The following is a 20480-nucleotide window of genomic DNA, read 5'->3' on the forward strand; positions in this document are numbered from 1 at the left end:
CGGCGTGCAGTGCCGACCCCTACAGGATAGGGTGTGGGAGTTCCGGCCATGGAGATGGGGTTACTAAGGGCCGTGGCACTCTGGTTGACCCCAGAGGTCATGTGGCCGGTTAGGTCTACACAGGGGCCCCAAGTGGGGGCTAGGGGTGGTCACGTGGTCCGGGTCGAGATCCTGCTCGAGGATTCTGGAAGGTGGTCGTGGCCGAGGGCGCAGCCAGCCATGCCGCAGAGGATATAAGCCGGGTCCCCCAGAGGCAGCGGTGCTATTGTTCATCCTGAAGAAACCTTCGTCTACGTTCTACGTCCTACAGAGTCTCCAACACGTGGACCGGGACCCGAGCTGGGGTCTGGTCCTTTGTATCTAGTTACGGTGTGATTAGTGTAGTTAGCCTGGTGGTCACCACCATAGGTTGTTATTCCGTTGAGGGGCAGTTACCCCGTGTGTTGGTGTTAATAAATGTGTTGCCTCCAAAGTTAACGTCTGTGACTCAGTTGAACCTACTACATACACATGGATTCTGCCCAATTCTGCCCACGCGACGCCAGCTCTGCTCCCAAGGCCTTAATAACATCCAACAATTCACCCCCCCAAAAACCCCAATAATCCATTCCTTGAACAGCCTTTCCCAGTCCAATTCAACTACCCCCCCCCCCCTTCGTTAAGCAAACGGTTGTTCGCAGCTCAACCACATCTGAGGCCAGCCACTGGCCAACTCACCCCCAAGGCCGTTCCTGCCCCAACCAAAGCCCCATCTCAATCCAGTGCAGCGCAGCCCGTGCCCCCGTGGCCGTCGCTGCACGATAGGCGGGCAGCTCCAGGAGCAGGCGTGCCCTGATTTACAATTCAAATCGATGATGCCTGCGCGGCGCTGCTGCTCCCACCAGGCTGCGTGGGGAGCGCTCCGCAGATGTCCCTCGCAAGCAGCAGGAGCAGCGTGCAGCGAGCAGCAGTCAGCAGCAACAGTCGTTGGGATGCGACGTCGCAGCCACGGCGCGCCGGAACGGGCATCTTGATTGTTATTATTACATTCCAATTTATAAGGCGTGAAATGAGCAACCGCAGCACATCTGCAGGAAGCCTCGTTTGTGAGTTAGAGAAGACGAGTAAATGTAAGTCTTGCTTTTTTTATTTATTCAGCCCGATGCTTTGAGCTTGTTGGTTTTGTTGTTGTTGTTAACATGTGTATGCGTCGAAGTGGATGAGTGCATGTGTTTATGTGTTTGCGTGGTCGCTCATGTTGTTTTCTGTTGATTTGTAAAGCGCTAAGGTTGTCTGTGAACAGATTCTATGCGGTTCACGTCGTACTCTTTGCTAAATGAATTTCACTTCCCACCACCCCAGTGCTGAACTGCTACTGCGTAAGCTTGTTAGGGACGTTGCAAGAGATTTAAATAAATAAATAAAACAGGGGATGGGGAAAATGTTAACCTGTGTTGGCACACGGTTAAATGGATACATTAGTTGCACCACTTTGGTATATGGCTGCACGCAATTAATTTGTCAGTGTGCATTAGGTGCTGGAAGGATAACATATTGCGTTGTAGAAGAGCACTAGGGGAGGCTTAGAGAGCCGCTTTTACAAATAGCACAGTAAGTAGTAAAAGCACCGTCCGATGGAGACAAAGTATAGCATCGACAAACAGCTTAGGATATCTGACAAAACATTTAAATACACTCCAACCATTTAGAGTTTGGACTCGCAAATAGATGCTGTGCACTGCGTATCCACCACACACACTGCGCGTGTACCCACGCGCACACGAAGTGATTTGTGTTTAAGATTGAAAATAGCCGGATGCGTTGAAGGCAATTTTTTTTATCAACAAGAGCTGAATGCTATGAACAAGACCAGCTGTGGAAATGGACTGATATGTGAAATAGTATAATTGAGTCAACTTCGCTCTTGGTGGAATACCTTATTTCATTCTGGGTAATGGAAAAACACACGCACGTACACACACACACAACAGAGTGAGTAAATCAGATGTTGCAAGCCAGTTGTGCTTCGTTTCACTGAGATGATAATGTTGATCGATTTACTCAAATAATTGCGTAAGTTCACAGAACAGCCTCAAATTGTGTTTTGCGGGCGTGTGTGCTGCATGTAATTAGGAGGTGTACATTTACATGCACAGTAGGGATGGAGTGACGAGATAGATGGCCCAATTATCACTTAAGCCATTCATCACATTCCATGATGCCAACCTAAACAACCAAATGCCAACACTTTTAATCCTGTTGTGGAGATCTTTACTTGGCATATGTTCAATTCCTGAATTACATTGCGTTACAAATGTAGTGAAGGCTCATTTTGAGATTGGTGGCATTCCAATACGAAATATTGCTCAAATTATGCTGTTAAGTGTCACCGAGTCTCATGAACCATTTACAGGAGAATACTGCTTTTGATGTTTGCCCATTTAATTTGTGATCATTTTTGCCCCCCCCCCTCCCTTTTGACCCGCATATAGCAGCAGCACGAGTTGGCTTGTTTTTGTGTGTTTACGGAGCAATGTCATTAGCTTATCTTTGGCTCTCGGGTACTTGTATGCGTGCTCGTGACACTAATCACCCTTCAGCTATGGGGGGGGGGGGGGGCATCTGTTGGTTGCCGGAAACTGAATTGGGTCCACGCGGTTTTCCAGCACAGCGTGGTTATTACAGCGGCTGCAGGGCCAACGCCAGGCGCAACAGCTTGAATGCATGGTTCAGTTAGATCGCTTAAACTCGCTTAAGCAAATGATGCATGAATCATGCTGACCGTGATGCAAAATTGCAGTAAATGGAAAAAAAAGGACCGTTGCACGATTATTTTGAAACGCCCCGGTCACTTAACTGTTAAGCGTTAAGAATTCTGTGGGGAAATGTTTTTTTTTCAAAGCTGAACGACATGTAATTTAGTTCTGCATTTGGGAATTTGTAGGTAGATGATGAAATAATGATCAACGGACATGAAAACAAGTTATTTGCTTATAATGATGCAGTAGCAAGCCTCGCTTATTGTTATGTGGCAACACGTTATTACAGAACCTATTATTAATGGGTAATTTGTTTTAACCCATGGTATCAAGGCTACCTATACACCTCTGACCTCCACATTGTCAAATGGAGTCATGGTGGAGTTTATTGTTGAAGAAACATTTATACAGAGCCGTTGTGCTTTTGTGAGATTTTTTTTGCCAGTGTGGTAGGGTGAGATGCAAATAAAAATATCCTGGCTGTAACCGATCGATTAAATACAAAATGGCAAGTCAAATTTAAGTAGGATCCTACGGCTTATTTTGACGAGCACAATGAAAGGTAGTAACCAAAATATATTTTCACATTGCTCTTTTACAGCAAATGGATCTCTAATCTGACCATTATGATCATCAGGGGAAAACGAACCACCACGTTTGCTATTCAACGTTTTATAGCATAGAGTCATTTCATTATGCCACCTGCTGTTGATGCAGAATACATAAACATCCGTGTCTAACTGAACACCCCATTGCTTTGCAAGACGTGTAAATTTAAAGAGAGATTTTGAGGTGTAACTGGAAAATGTGGAGATTTTGGAACTGGATTTGCTAAAAAAAAATTACGAAGATGTGCCATAATCTGGCAGTGGACACTGAAGCATTCCCCGTGACACCTAATTAGAATGAAGCCAGCTTACTTTGCACAAATCTCATTCTATTACTGCCCCTGCTGGTGAGGTCAGTCGGATAATTTAGTGTAAATTTGAAGTCTTTTTTTCTTCCCAGCCAGGTTCGCTAAAGGACAGGGTGATACTTACGTGTTGTGCATTGTTGTTTCTAGATTTTTCCGTCTTTTCCACCCCCCCCCCCCGTCCATTATATTCCCTTTTTGGTATCGTGAAGCACGTGCAGAGTTTCATTGCTTCTCTGGTCGATAGCTGTAACTGATAATGTTAGCCATATCGAAGATAGCGGTTTAGCGATCTTGAGTGTGAGAGGGTGATGCTGGAATCTCTTTAAAATGCCCTCTAAATAAAGGGGGGGGGGAATCTGCTTGAGTTGTCGGTTATTAATAAATAAAATGAATTTTAAATCGATGAAGTGAAAAGAAAAATAAATCAAACGTTAGAATGTGCATTTACAAATTACCACTATAGTATGGAATTATTTAAATCAATGAGTAGAACAAAGTCGTTCCGTAACACAACACTTTAAACGTCGCGATGTTGATGTAAGTGTCATATGCAACAACAAATCAGACCTACAAAGGAAAATAAATAAATATAGTAATGTGCGTTTAAGTGCAAAGTATCACCAATAGCCATTTTCAGAAACAGTTTTTTTTGGCAAAGGTTAGGTCAGGTGATTAGACAGTCCAGATACATTTTAACCCCTTTGACTGAGGATATTATTTTTTACATCTGAAGTCTTAAAAAAAATAAGCTAAAAAAATAATTAAGATTCTGTTCCTTCTTTGTTGTTGCCGAAATTATCTATATTATTACATATATTATATTTATATTTTTTGTAAGGCTCCAGCCACCTCCGTTTGTGGTGCTGAGCCACAGCCTGGGAAATTAAGTGAGAATCTGCCTCTGGATTATGTCCATAACAGCGCTGGGATCCCAGGATCTGTTTTTGGCGGGGTTAAAGGCGTGACATTCAGCAACATGGCAGAAGGCTTTGTAGGCTTTGCTGGCATTACATTGCATCCCATGGGAATAGAAAGGTAGAGGAGCTGAGCTATTAATTGTTAATTACCTGTTACCAGGACAGCTGCCCGCCAACGTCTCCTTCGGCTCGCATGCCTCCTCCAACGAACAAATAGAAGTCACATCTATGGGCCCTTTAATAACTGTTCGACCTGGGGTATACGTGTTATCTGATGCTTGCATTGTATTTGTACTGCTGGCCTTTTGACGTTCTCTGGTCTGGTAAGACAATGCCATAAAGAAGGCCGTCTCTGGTGTAGGCCAATCCGTTTCAAAGACAATGCACATATATTATAAGAGCATGTATGTTTGCATGTTTTGCCACAAGTATGTGTGGATAATGCGGACTTGATGCCTTGTGAAAGTGCCTATTTGGTGTTTGAACATCTTAACACCTGTTTTATTTCCAGAAAGGGTGAAGCCTATTCTTATTTTTCATTAAATAGAAGTCAAGTTTGTCTTCCGGACATGTTGCAGCATTGCCCCTCTTTGACACCGCAGTGTTTGGGCTCGGGGGAAACAGATTGAGTATGAAATGAAAATGCAAAGCATTAGCCAAGATCTCCGGGCAGTGACCATTTGTGTGTGTGGCTGTAATGGTGTGTTTATCTTCACGTGGGGCTGTTATTGATTGGTCCTGATGGAGTTGATCTGCAGGCTGATCAGTTTGCAGCTCATCATCCGCACCAGCTGCCATTTATTCCGGTAACTGCACGGATCCCAGATTTCACATGCTTGTATATAGCCACAGTAGCGGATCGTAGAGTCAGTGGATTTATTTGTGCGTAATGCTGGTGAGAACATTCAAAGGTTAGCAAAAAAACCTAATCCGAAACGTGCAAATCGTACCATCGTTCTGCCCGATTCTTTGAACTTAACCAATGCTTGTATTCAAAACCAGTGCAGAAGCGCGCACACACAATCCCTATAAGACAAAGATCCCACGTATAGCCTTAACGGGCAAGTGCTGTTTGCGAGCACCTAGTAAGGCCGACACGGCACACGAGGGTTTGGGTGGCCACCATCACGTCCGGCCACCTTTGTCTCCCTCGTGGCGATGTTTACACACCGCACCAGATACTCAATTTGAGGCTGAGTCGACCTACGGGAGACCCAGGACCGGTTCAGATAATCGTCACTGGTGTTGGCCGTGAGCGGGAATCGAACCCGTGTCGTCAGGTTCGTAGCACAGCGCACGGACCGCTACAATTACCGCTCTATAACATATATATGACGCATATCATACTTTTCATTGACACAATCATTGTAGTCATACTCATGTAGTGACCATCCGTCATCGGGAAGTATCCATTATCTTGTTAACATCGTGCTTTGTTTGAATCTCTGGGGCCGTCCATAAATGACGTCACGCACCTAGGGGGGGGTCAGACATTTGTGACGATGTGTGACGATGGGGGGGGGGGGGGTTGAGAAATATGACGTCACATCAAAATGCGCAACTTTAAATAAATATAGACAACACGTTCTACTCAATTAAATAGACTTTTTAATACATATTTTCTCATACAACACCAGAGTGCAGCGCCACATTAAATGCACACTACAATGACAATAGTTTAACGCGATTTGAAGCATGTTTTATATTTGGGGGGGGGGGGGGGGGCAGAGCTTTGTGACGTCATATTTGAGGGGTGTCTGACTTTTTGTGACGCCGTGTGACGAGGGGGGTGGGGTCAAAAATCGTCCAAAATCGCGTGACGTCATTTATGGACGGCCCCTCTTCTGTTAATTTAAGCACTGTAGCTAATAGCAAACACTTGCATTGACTCCAGACCACGAGTCGATTGCTATTAAAATATGCATTTGGTTGCCTTCACTTTCAATTTAAAGCTTTCATGACTGCAGGGATTCATCTTCTTGGTTCTTTCGGTAAAGTCACGTAGAAGGGAAATAATAAAATAATAAAAATAAAACATAATAAAATAATTCTCACGACGTTTCGGCCACAACGCAAGCAGCCGTCCTCAGGTGAAGAACAGGTCTGTCGGAAAGACAGCGTCTGAATGAGAGAAGATGAATCCCTGCAGTCACGAAAGCTTTAAATCGAAAAGACACGTAAACTCGTTCTTAATGAAGCATGAGAAATGGTCTTTGGACATTGCTTCAATTCCTCTAACGTGAACAACCTGAGGACGGCTGCTTGCGTTTTTTATTTTTATTATTTTATTATTTCCCTTCCACGTGACTTTACCGAAAGAACCAAGAAGTTGCCTTCACTTTGTTTAATTGTATTTTTTACAACCGAATTTGTCTCCTTTCTCTTCCAAGTGCTTTTTATTGTCCTCCGTCTTTTAAACTTCATAAATAAGCCCGAGACAGTTTTATTTTCCCGCTTGTTTTTTCATTTCTCTCTCTGCTTTTCTCACTGAGGAAAGATTGATTCTGCCATTTGTTGTTTAAACTGAACCGGCCTGAATGCACCACATGATTCGTGAGTGCATTGACAAGCAAATGCAATTACTTACATTATATGCAATTGCAACAGGGGACTGTAAAGAGTCTGCATGCAACCGTATCTCAGGATGCTGTACAAGAGATGGAGCTATCACGTGGTTTAGAGTGGAGCAGGATTTTTACGTGGACGTGACATCGGAGGATCATGATTGATGGTGGCGAATTGGGGGAGGCTTTCTTCCAGCAGTTGATTGAACATGGCTGCTGATGATGATGATTTACATGACTCCACTTCGCCCAGACCTGCATGAACCTGGCAAGAATCTCGACAAACCCATTAGCATTCTCACATGCTGCTTTTCACATGTGACCCATCCTTCCCGAGATCTCACCTTACTTAGGCAAAAACGCTTTTTTGATGGCTTAAGTTTTTCCTGACAAAATGAAGCCACGACCTGGCAGCAGCCTCAGCTGAAGCCTCAGCTGTGTGTGTGGCTGTGTCTCTCTCTCCATGTGATCATTCGTGTTTGTCACTTCCCTGGTGCCCATGTGCATGCAGACTTGCGAATGCCTGCGTGTCTTCCGCAATGCGCCTTGAGACGCAAGCCTGCATCATCACTACCACAACAAACGAATGTGCAATATGCAGGCGTGGGCCTAAACCCCCATGCTATACGGTAGTGTGTGTGTGTGTTTCCGTCTATCTAACGCACCCCCTTGTGGTTATACCACATGCTGAGTGCACATTCACGGTTTTACACAATTTGGATGGATTGGAAAGAAGGTTGAGTGGGATTGAGGGAACATCTTTAGCAATTTAACGTTTGCGTATATTATTGTTCGTAATTTTTTAAGCATAGGACTGCGACTGTATATTGAAATTGGTTCGGATGTTCACGTTAGAGGAATTGAAGCAATGTCCAAAGACCATTTCTCATGCTTCATTAAGAACGAGTTTACGTGTGTGTTGCATAACACTTGGTGCACTGCGGGAGGCTTCGGTCGGCAAAGATGAGTTCAAGGAAGGTGTGCATCATGGACACGTCAAACCAGGAAACTGAACATCGGAGAAAATCAACATCTAATGTCGGAACTTAATCTACGTCATTTGTATGTATTTGTATATTTAAAATAAGCACAACCGGTGTCTAAAACATGTAAGACATTTGAATGTATTAAATCAATCTGTAAATTTAGAGAAAACGCATTATACATATGAAACAATCGTATCGGCTGGAAAACGATTAATTTGGAACTGTTGATGGTTTTGTATAATGCACAAATGCCCCCGTGCTCTTTGTAAAAAAAATTGACATGCAAAAAAAATTATACCTGTAAAATAATCTACGTTAACTCTCATTTACTTTCTTATTGCAGCGATCTATGACACCAGAGGGCATTACACCAAGAAATAAGCTAAATATTTGACGAGCTTTTTCACAGCCCCTTGTAAATGTATGCTACTTGCTCAGGAGATCATGCTGAATATTTAGGATTGCATGTGGAATGCATGCAGTAGATGGAGCAATGACACCTTGTGGTAAAGGTGTCAAAAATGGACACATGTGCACGCTAATTAGATTTTGGCAGGACTTGGTACAGAAGTTGTGCCATCTTATGTCATTAGGAGATCAGACGAAGATTCACCGCAGGAGTATCGTATAATTTCTTCATTAACTTCTTCAGTGTTTTGAGTCTCATTGTAAATTGGATTAGTGTAGGCTAAGCTTGTGCGAGCTATTAAAGTTAGAAATATATCCCGGAAATGGATCTATTGTGAAAAGGCTTTGATGTTATTGTACCATGTAGGAGGGTAAATAATATCCCAGTGAAGGCACATTGTAAACAAACATAATTGGCTTTTTAAGCCTCGGAATGACTGAAACACATTATATTGATTTTGTGCCGAATGTGTTATATTGCTGAAGTTTATGTGTTTATGATTACTATGATGCAGCTCATGTTCATGCATAGACTTACATTGCTTCAGTTATTTTCAGGAAAATATCAGTTTTTCTGTTATTCATGTATGCTATTGTATGTTTATTACCTAAATCGGCATGCTTATACATTATCAACACTTGTAACGTCGTGTTTTAAATACAGGATTTACAAGGATGCTTTAGTTGTAAAATATGCAGTAATATACGGAAGTAAAACATGGCATGAAGAAAGGAAAATATCAACGTGGTTAATGGTTTGAGTTTCAACGAAAGGGCATTGATAAAATTTCTTTAGTGAAACACGATGTTCATTCAAAATAAATATTCCATATCCATTTTATGAAAAGTAAAATTGCTTTCATTTTCGACACTTTACAAACGAATGCATCTCAAAAATGAAAATGTTTCAATTTTATCTGGCAAAATATTGGTCCAATGAGCAATATTTGCCAGTACCTCACATTGGGCCAACTATTGCAGTAAAAGGCAGGGTCTAATGGGAATAAGTTTGCGCTGTGGACTCATGCGGGGGACAAGATCAGCCAGCATAGCATTCCCAAGTGAAAGCACAAGATTATGTGACGATTGGCACAGGCTCCATTTCTTTCAGTCTGTGAAAGTGTAGGCTGCTTGTGCATGTGTGTGTGTGTGCGTGCGTTTTATGAGGGCACTAGAAAGAAAAGAGCTGCAACCAGCTATTTTTAAATGCCCTGTGACAAGTTGACCCCTGCTATGCTGTTCAATCTCATTGCTGTGTGCTCTCAGAGCTGAACCAACTGGAAGGCGTGAGTTGTATTTGTTCTCCTGCCTGTCTGGCCTGGAGCCTCCCCTTCTTTTAATAGTTTCCAGCCCCTTTTAGGGTCGATGCTTCTGTGCTACACATTATATTCCCTGCAATTTGCTTTTGTAATAACCCGCACGCTATTAGCAATGGGCCAACTTAAAAGCTTTAAGCTGTTCAAAAGCTCATCTACATATCTAAATGGAATCGGGTTTCGGCTGAGTCCTGTCGGTAGACTGGCCGAGAGGCCGGTGATGGCTAAGGAGGGATGGGATAATTCCGTTAACCTATATGCCCCGTATTATCACAGGTAGCCGACTTAAATTTGTGAAATATAATAATACGATTTTTTTTGTTACATTCCATAAATTATTTATTCCATGGTGAGTGCAGTTTTTACTGTGCTACACTACAAGGTAACAAAATGACTGTGGAAATAAATGCAACGAAGTGACAGAAATAGCCAACGTAGAATACAATCCTTTGTTTCTCCTGCATTACAGATCTGATCCCACGCATAAATAGACATACACAAGCAGGGTCAGACTCATGTATGACTTGACTTAATTACTTTTGTATTATACATGAGAAAAAAGAGGAAACACAATAACATCTTCATTATCCTTTTGCCTATGGCACATCACATTGTGACACTGTGTAAGGGTTGCTGACTTGTTGCTGACACGACCACATTTGAAACACATTTCAACCTATTTGTGTATATATAGTGACTTGGTCCATTGCATCATACCTAATAATCTGTTCTGTGGTTAATGAGTAATGCATTAAATTAAATCACGCGAATGTCCATAGTTTGCTTATTTTGTAATACTATATATGACTGTGGAATGGGGTTTTCTTTTGTGGACTATGGAACATGATGTCAGTCCTCTGGTCTAACATCGTTTGAGACGAGGCTCAAAAGAAAGCTGCCTCTGGTGTGGACCAATCAGTTTCAAAGACGATGCATATATTATTAGTGTGTTCCTTGTAAAAGGTTGTTTTGTTGCCAGAAAAAAGGGGAAAAAAACTATTCTCATATTTTGGTACTGGCAAAGGAGGTCCCATGATGATGTAAGGCATCATTGCAAGTGGAATCTTGATGTGAAATAGATTATTAACAGAATTTGTGATGCACATACATGGGATCACATTGGGTCCTGTATATTTTTAGATTTGTGTAAATTAACAAGAACTAATTTGTCTTCGGTATAGTACTTTTAAAAAAACCCCAGAAATGTATGTATGGCTTAGCACTGAAATGCTGCATACAGCTAATCATAATTTTACATTTTAAAAAAAGGTTGCTTTAATTTACTGTCAATTAGCTGCATATTTTATAAATCGGCTCAGCAATTAGCTGAGCTCTGTGTGCTGTCAAATTACAGATTTTACTGTTTTAAGGATAATGTGTTTTATATTTATCATTTAAATAGATTATCGGGGGCTATGGAGACAATAAATGGAAATAAATTAACGTGAAAATGAAAAAAAACTATTATAAAAGTGGATGTCAAGCCGTGGTTTATACTGTACCTGTGAATTCATACACACATTAAAATGCTCAGAATTCAAATGCAGGCAATTTAATATTCTTTTATTCAGTTTTTTTCTAACATTGATTTTTGGCAGGCATCTGCTTTATTGAACATGTCATGGTCTCCTATGTTGTCTGGTCATTAATGGCCTTATATTAGGCCATTGATTTTAATCCTTTGTTTAAAAATAAAAATGTAAAAGAGTCAATTATTTGCTACCCGCGCTGTCCGCAACATGCTCATGATGTCACATTATGTAGATGTTTTCATTTAATGCATCGCAGCATGCGTATACTTTATGTCCATATGCAAATCATGCAAACATTAAATATACCAGTGCAATACACACAGAAATGCAGTAATAATAATCTAAAAGGAATCAATGGTAGTATCCACAGACCCCATGTACATGTACGTATGTTGAACTTCGTGATACGTAGCCAACTGTGCTAATCAGAGGTGCGATGGAAGGCATGCCAACATATGTGCCTGATGTTAGCATATCTATGCATTTCAGCATGCAAGTAATGTACACTGCCAAGGTACAATACAATTTTTATTTTATCCATTGTATAAATGGAGCTGCATCTCAAAATGCTCTTCTGCAGACGTCTGGAACGCTCTTCCTTCCGATATTCGGAAGCCATTGGAGCCATGCAACTTTTAGATCGAAATTGAAAACTCACTTCTTTAGAACTGCTTTTTGTGTTTAAGTTTGTTGTCCTCCCCCCGCACCTCCGATTAGCACGGTTGGCTACCTATGGTGAGAAAGAAGTTCTACATACATATAAGACATTACGTGAAAATCGGTAGACATTTACAGTAATATGTTTATGCCCCGAACCGAACTTTCCCATAAGCTTTAAGCATCAATATTCGTGCTATTCTCCAGGAACGTATCTTCCCCCCCCCCGCAAAAATATTAAGGGAGGTGCCGTATATTCATACCTGAGTCAATTCCGTGATGACTGACATGCAATCATAGACAGTAAAGAAGTGTCTTGAGCCAAGCCTTGATCAGGCGCAGGGAGCCAGCAACATAGAGGCCTAGGGGGAGAAGGGCCGGAATATGGAGGAAGCAGCAGAGGAGTGGCCTCCTGTTGAACGGAGCTTGGTCGAGGGTTTGTGGGGAGGGCCTTGGTGAAGTAAGCAGAGTACAGCAATGGGAGTAGGGCAACATTTAGAGGGGAAGAGGCAGGCCGCGTCAACTCCATGCAAAATATTCAATATGGTGAAGGTGATCTTGTTGCCAATTTGGCATCGGATTGACAGCACGTGTAAAGGATATGACGGTTGGTGTAATTTGATCTTTTTTTTTTCAGTGATGGCAGCATTGTAGATAATTGTTTAGCTCACTTTAGAGAGGAGGGATTTGGCGAGACTGTAAAAGGAAGTCAAGGCGAGAGGTGATTGACCCTCTCGCGTGACCTTGTTTAAAGGTGAGGATACAAAAACCATTTGGAGCAAGTACATACGATGAGTGACTTTGTGTATCACCCATCCTGCTATAGCTCTCACCCCCTAAGTATACGAGGGAAGAGTACCGACAGCCACCGCTTAATTCCCCGCACCTCTGATGAGCACGGTTGCCTCCGTACGGTGAAAAAAAAGTTGAACGTGCATACGTAATTGCCACCGGTGTTAAATATTGTACGACATTTTTTTTTTACTCGACTATAATAATTTAGAAGAGATGTTGAGCCTTCGGCGGTGGGGATTAGCCCCCTCCGGCCCCTCGACGCAGCGGAGCTCGAGGTGATGAGGTGATGAAGGCATGAATAATGGTTACACCAGTGAATGGGGTAAGGAAGTGGCAGATGTGGGAGATGTAGCAGAGATTAGATATGCGGGAGGGAAACACGAGCTTGGGATCAATGAAGACTCGCACGACGCACACTTCTTGCCAGCTTCAGAGTTTAGGAGATGCACTGAACCTGCAGTCTATACTGAGAATGGACTTTTTGCCCATGAGAGCTTCCGTTTTAGCATTGGTCATCTGTGGCGCATCATATTATATTCATTAGACTTTTGAATACCCGCTTACCTTCATTATCTGCTGTTAAACCAACATTAGAACAAATTAGTTTGAAATAAGCTAGTAACTAATATATGTCAGGCCTCTCCTTCCTCCATGCATTCTACCCCATAGGGAAATATGCTTCTCACCAGTGAAATGAAATGTCCCAGCTGTAATGTGTCTTAAGGATCCGCACCAATTTAAGCCACTCGTATTATGAACAACGGTGGCCTGAATGAATCATTGTGCAAGGTTTATCCTGTAACAGGGACCGACTCTTCAGGGGCCTTCTCTGGTGCTTTCTCCAATAAGCCATGGAACATTATGAACAAGTTCTAGATTTGAAGCTTTCGTGACTGCAAGGATTCATATTCTTGTTTTTTTTCGGTAAAAAATAAAAATATATTATTTTATTGCATTAGATTATTTTATTTTTATTTTACTTTTATTAATTTTAATTTTTTACCTACGTGACTTTACTGAAAAAACCCAAGAATATTATGAACAAGCCCCGTTCATCGCGGCTTGGTGAACCTGCAGCCAGAGCAAGGAACCACAGTCGTCAGCTGGCAGGCTGTGTAATGGTAAGCCCAATGGCAACCCCTCTAGGGGTGCCTAAATATACGTGTAGCCTATAGTCCAGGATAATATGTGGATCAGGGTAGAGCAGTGGCATTGCACTATGAATTGACAGCTTGAGTTGCGTTATTGGCCATGGTTAACATCAGTGCTATACTATCTGAACTGGTCCTGGGCTTACCCTACCTAAGCTGCACTCTGGTGGAGTATGGCCAAACAACTCTCATGAGTGACAGATATGGAGATGTCATCATTCAACAATGAACCGACAGGTCAACGGCTCATGGGGCAGTGTGCAAACCACTCCACCACCACCATTGCCAACCTCTGCTGCAAATTATCATTCTTAAATATTAATATTTTACCCAGGCCTGAGTCCTACAATAACAGATTTTTCAGTTTTTTCAGTTTCATTTATTAAGAAGTCTTCCTATCACTCAGTTACTGTGTGATAAGTAACGTGTACGCAATTTCAATGTGTCTTCACACTTTTCTTTCCATGTTGGTTCACTAACTCAACGGCACGAGGCTGAGACTTAAATACATTTTTTTCTGACTGGTTTCCAATGCAGACTGGCAAGATTCGTTTTTTTGGATCACTATGATGTCGTTGAGACTCACTGCAAACATCCTATCCTCAGCCACGTAAAAACACGTTGCCAGCGGCTATGTTACTGAGTGTATCTGCCTATGTGATATTCATTAAAATATTAAAACACTCTCGTATACTATATTTAACTCCGTACGTAAAATATGTTTATAATATAAAGCATTCTCCAACTTTTACTACCATATTTCAATGCATTGTAGTTCACAGAATCAGTCAAATAATATAAAGAACAATAGAAATATTACTTTATATTGTGCTATATATAGTATTTCATCATGCATGATTAAATAACAGCCAAGACCTCTACAATGTGTCTCACCACCGACCCAAATTCCGATCCCCCTTCTGGGATCACGTTATCACCATCCTAGAATATCACCTAGATCAGGAATATTGCTGGCTAACAGAGTGGGACCAACGCGGATGTCCAGAATAAACACCTCAATCGAGACCCAAAATATCTCACCTCCTGGCTTTGACATTTCCTCCGCAAAGACAATGGTGGACCATCAACCACATCAGAACACCAACAGGCTGATGCGCACATCTCATTAATGAATGGGAAATTTAAGGCAAGCCACAATCACACTGTGGCCATCCAACCCAAACTATGGACAATATAATAACCACTTATCTGCGCTCCTTCAATGGAGGGATAGCAACATTATACAAACTCCCTCCTGAAGCCCGCTCATATCTCGTAGACCTCGACATTGGCATAACGGCTCATGAACATAATTTCATACGAAAAAAAATAATATTATTATATATTTTTTAATAACAAAAAAAATCTAAAGTAAGTAATGCCTTTTGTCAATTTGCTGCTGTGTTGAGGCCTCTACACACTGTACCACCGCGCAAAGCCAGTTCAGATGTGTGATCTTCAGAAAAATAGGTCATCCGTAATATGTAAGCACTGATATTACGGTTGAGAAATAAATCAACAAACATGTGATTAAAGCAAACAAATGTCTTAAAACACAATGATGAAATGCTAATGTATTATAACAGAACGCTATTATGATATACGGGAGTGATTCATGAGTATGGGCAATTGAAGTTTGTCATTGTCATTTTGGTGTCGTTTTAAAAGCATGTTGAAATAAACATGCAGCACACCTTTTTTGTTGCAACAGGCTATGCATTTTTTTGTATTCCGTTTCTGAGTTTCTTTTTAAATGACATATTAAAGGACCTTCAACCAAGACCAAAATAATTGCCCACTTTGTTTTTCTGCAGACAGTCACTCTTTCATCAGGCTTCTCCAAGGATGAAATTAATCTTGTTGATTATATTGCAAGATATATGCAGTTGTTGTTTTGTATTTTTTTATTAAAAAAAAATGTGAAATTCTGTACATAAATGTGTACACAGTTAGGGTTGGAATGAAAATTTCCAAAGATAATTAACATGCTGAAATGAAGGAAGAAACATTGAATACTTACCGAATGTCATTTTCTATTTCTATAATTAGTTCTTAAAAAAAAATTATCCATGTATTATAAAAACGATACTAATGAACCATTTTTTTCAAGGTTATTTGTTGTGTGGACTAATAATGATAGTAATGGGCTAGATAGCACAGTTCTTAATGTTTTAATGACTGACAGACGTTGGACAGATGCCTACAGTTCTTTGGGAAATTAATCATGAACAGGTGATACCTTGAGACATACTTTGCAGGTTACGTGTGAAAATGTAAACTACTACTAGAAAAGGTACAAGTCAAGCCTTGCTATTACACGCTCATGCCTCTGCTCTAGAGAGCCTCATTATAAGGTATTTGGCCTACTCTTCCACACTGGTCACACATTTCTACCGGATGGACAGATGCAGGGAGATTTCAGAAACTTTTCCAACGTTTCAGCTGACACGCCAGAAAATCAAACCAGTAACCTCTGGATTTTAAGTCCAGTGTACTCATTACATCATGGAAGCATCCCTAAATGTGTCACTATTATGTTGTAGTAACTAGGGTTGGAGCATTGATGCAGGGGTTAGCATTCTCCGGTGTGAACCCGGTAACCTCGGTGTATTCCTGCCCACCGCTAACATCAGTAGCAAGTGCTAACTGAACCACATCTTAACCAACCTGCACTCAAGTACAGTATGGGCAAATATCCCACTTGACCAATACGACATACGGAGTGGAACAATAAAGAGCTGTACATTTTACTAATCGTAATAATTTAAACGTATAAAATACTATTTCAACGCTTAAACAGATTACGCAATTTTTCAATTTAAAGCTTTCGTGACTGCAGGGATTCATATTCTTGGTTCTTTCGGTCAAGTCACGTGGAAGGGAAAAAATATAATAATAAAAATAAAACAATAAAATTCTCAGGACGTTTCGATTGCAACACAAGCAATAATCATCAAATTTTCTTGCTGTGGTTTTCACACCTGATGACGATTGCTTGTGTTGCAATCGAAACGTAGTGATAATTTTATTGTTGTATTTTTATTATTTCCCTTCTACGTGACTTTACCGAATGAACCAAGAAGATTACTCAATATTGTAATTTTTTCTTCATATAGCGGCTGTGAAATTAGCAAAAACAGCATGATTACTCTTACTAGCTTGATTTAGCTCAGCTGGATTCTGTAATTTGACGCAACTTTAAACAGATGCCTTCTCTATCATCTCTAAATATATATGCATAGGTGTGAGTACTTAGTGATCATTTAACGCTTTTTCCTCTGGTGCACAGAACCCCAATAATCATTCTTGGCCTTGTTGACATTCGGTGCCAAATACTCAGTGTTGTTGTTGTATATGACTGGATTAAGTGTATTAATTGCAAGCCAGCCTTTTTGATAGTTGGTGTTGTAAACACAATCTGTCTTTTGTTAGCTGAGACTCTATGTGAATGCATAAGTTGCTGCAAACACGCATAGTGTCATCATCACCAGCCATGGTCAATCCACTCAAGGCATTCCTAAGTCGCTGCAATCTTTCACAGGTCAGTGATGCAACAATCCACGCAGCACCTGCACGCAAGGCGATCTCGTCGCTCCAGCACTCATTTGGGCTGTGATTCCGTAGTTATTCTCGCCCACAGATTACGGTCCATTGCAGCTACGTGTCCTGTCCAAGCACATTTACTTTTATTAAATCGAAATGATATATTTAATCTGCAGATGTACTGTCATCTATGTGTTGCCCTTTCCGTGTCTCAGTTTAATCCCAAGCATGCATCTCTCCGTGCACTCTCTTGAGCCTTTTTCTCCCCATCTTCCCTGACATTGTCCATGTTTCTGAACCATCCGTCACAGCGAGTGAGGCACATTTATTCATCACTTTCTCTTTGCACGTTGGTTCACACGATCAGATTCAGCTTCCAAAAAGCACTCCAACCGGCTCGCATCCGCCTCTTTATTTAATCATTTTGATCTCTGTACAATTTTCAAATCCTTGCTGTATTTTCCAGTTTTATTCATCTGACATAATATATATATATTTATTTTGTTGAGCGAACTTGTTACGCATAATCTTTGTTTTTCTTTGCAGCCATCCTTGAATCTTTTAAGTTCTTCAAACTTTTCCTGCAGTTCATCCCACTGCACGTTCGAGCGACTGTGTCGTTTCTTTAGAGTTAGCCTAAAGTGGTTACGGTGAAACTCAGCTCCATTTATATTCATTGTTTTGCCGATTAATGGAGTTGCGCAACTAAAATAACTCCTTAAATTGTTGGATTTAGTTCGCTGTGAAGCTGAAAACTATAGGATCCGCAGGTGGGTCCTCTACTAAATCATCATGGATTATCTTTTTATCAGAGTTTCACGAGGGCTATAAAATCATCTAACTGTTGGCCTGCATTTTAATTATTTTATTTCTTCCCGTAACTAACTTTGCTCCCTCTTTGGATATATTTAAGTGCAATTCGTATGGCAGAACTCTGGGGTCGCGTCATAGCTTATGTATTAAAAAAAACTGTTATTTTTTATTTTCAAGGCTTTGCAAGCTGCAAACTCTTAAAGATGCTCAACTCTCATTCGTTATTCCAATGCCAAACTTACCTATTATCCTCTCATCTGCACCTTTTACCTACGTGGAATTAAAGTCACCCATTACGATTCTGTAATGCACTTTACCCTCCTTTAGGTGTTGGCAAATTTCGTCACAAATGAGGTCTACCTATTCTTAATTGCGGCTTATTGTTTGAGCATATACAGTACATGAATCATATTTTACTTGTTCACTATAAATAAAAACAAACAATCACAGAATAAAAAAAACCACATCCACATACGGTGATAACATCACCTTATAACAGAACAAGGCAGCCACGTGAAATAGCCTGGGACGTTGAATTCCTAAGTTGCGTCCGCTTGGCCGTTTGGAGCCTTTGGCATTTACAATGAATCGTACAAAACCGCAACATGCTCCGGTGTGACTTGGTCAGCCTGACCGCAGCCCACAGTTATTAAATACATTGGTGGCGAATGTATTCTTTGTTCTCCGTTTTCTTTAACTAATTATATCGTTGTACTACTGTTATTCACGAACTCATGTTTTAGTGGATAACCCCTGGCAACGGGTTTTCGTTCAACCCGTCTTACGCTCATCGCATCCCTCGCAACCACTATTATGTAACTGGCAGATTCTTGTATATTTTGTTGCTATTGCGTCAGCAGCATCCATCTGATCTAAACCTGTGATTTGTAAAGTATGGGCGAAGAAGATCGCGATGTATATATATGGTTCGAACTCGTATACCTCCCTGTGGGAGAAACTAAAGAGACATGACAGGGTTAATACTGGTAGGAACCTCCTGGTTACACCAGCCCACAGGAGATTATTGTGTCCGTCCGTCTGTCGTGCAGGGAGGGGCTGGGTGGGGAGGGAAGGGCTGGGTGGGGAGGGGAGGGAGGGCTGGGTGGGGCTAGGTGGGGAGGGTGGGGCTGGGTGGGGAGGCTGAGGAGGGGCTGGGTGGGGAGGGGCTGGGTGGGGAGGGTGGGGAGGTCCTGGGTGGGGAGGGGCTGGGTGGGGAGGGGCTGGGTGGGGAGGGTGGGGAGGGGCTGGGTGGGGCTGGGTGGGAGGGGTGGGGCTGGGTGGGGAGGGGCTGGTTGTCTTTGCAACCTGGAATTGGACTATCTTATGTATTGGCAACCAGTGCAGCTCCTTCAAAAGGTTTGAATAACTCTTGAAAGATGGGGGCCAAGCGAACGACTGAGAGGAAGATATTTTTTTGGGAGATGCTGGAGACATTTGCTGAGACCATCATTTGCATCCTGATGTGACGTAGAACTCGTGTGGTAACAGGAGTGGCGATTGATATGGAAACTAGCCGTAAGCTCCTCCACCTTCACCAACCCGCATGGACCAGTGTGGTGAAGTATGGTCAAATAACTCATGAATGGTTGATATGGTGTGGGGAGACCTTAATCTTACAATAGATTGACAAAGGTCTGTATAATTTAAAACAATATTATACGTGGGTAAGCATCTGTGTGCGTGAGAATCAAATCACTTGGAAATCCCTGTGCTCTGAGTGCTATTTTCAGTGGTCTAAGTGTTTTCCCCCCCCCGTGGTTTGGGTAGTCTTGGAGGTCCCAGCATTCACGGTAGTAGTTCCAGTGGCATTGGTTCTAGTTCCAGTGATTTTAGTCGTAGTCCTGTTGGTCCCAGTTGTCGAAATAGTGGTCCTGGGTAGCCCGTAGGCCCTTGCAGAGTCCCTCGTGGGCTCAGTGGGACGCTGGGCTGCACAGAGCTAGCTAAGCTCCACTGCTCATATGCCAATTTTAGAACTGTAAATTTGCCGCACATCTAAAAATGCCCCACTTTTCTCAGCGCCCCATGGTATAAATTACACTCTTTGTGCCCTAACTTTGCTCTGAAGAAGCGCCATTGTCACTTCATAAACATCTGCCTACTCTCTATTTTTTCTAAGGTGTGTTATTGGCAAATGTTTTAAGGTT

General features: G+C 41.8%; 1 protein-coding gene across 1 annotated transcript in view; it reads left to right on the top strand.

The window, feature by feature from the left end:
• The first annotated feature begins 673 nt into the window (after positions 1-673).
• The window catches only part of THSD7A (thrombospondin type 1 domain containing 7A), a 337784-nt gene continuing 317977 nt past the window's right edge, over positions 674-20480 (top strand). The window contains 1 exon segment of the mRNA XM_078860548.1: positions 674-1109. The gene's annotated coding sequence lies outside the window, so the exon portion shown is untranslated.

Source organism: Lampetra fluviatilis, chromosome 10 (genome assembly GCF_964198595.1).
Source record: "Lampetra fluviatilis chromosome 10, kcLamFluv1.1, whole genome shotgun sequence".
Lineage (NCBI taxonomy): Eukaryota > Metazoa > Chordata > Hyperoartia > Petromyzontiformes > Petromyzontidae > Lampetra > Lampetra fluviatilis.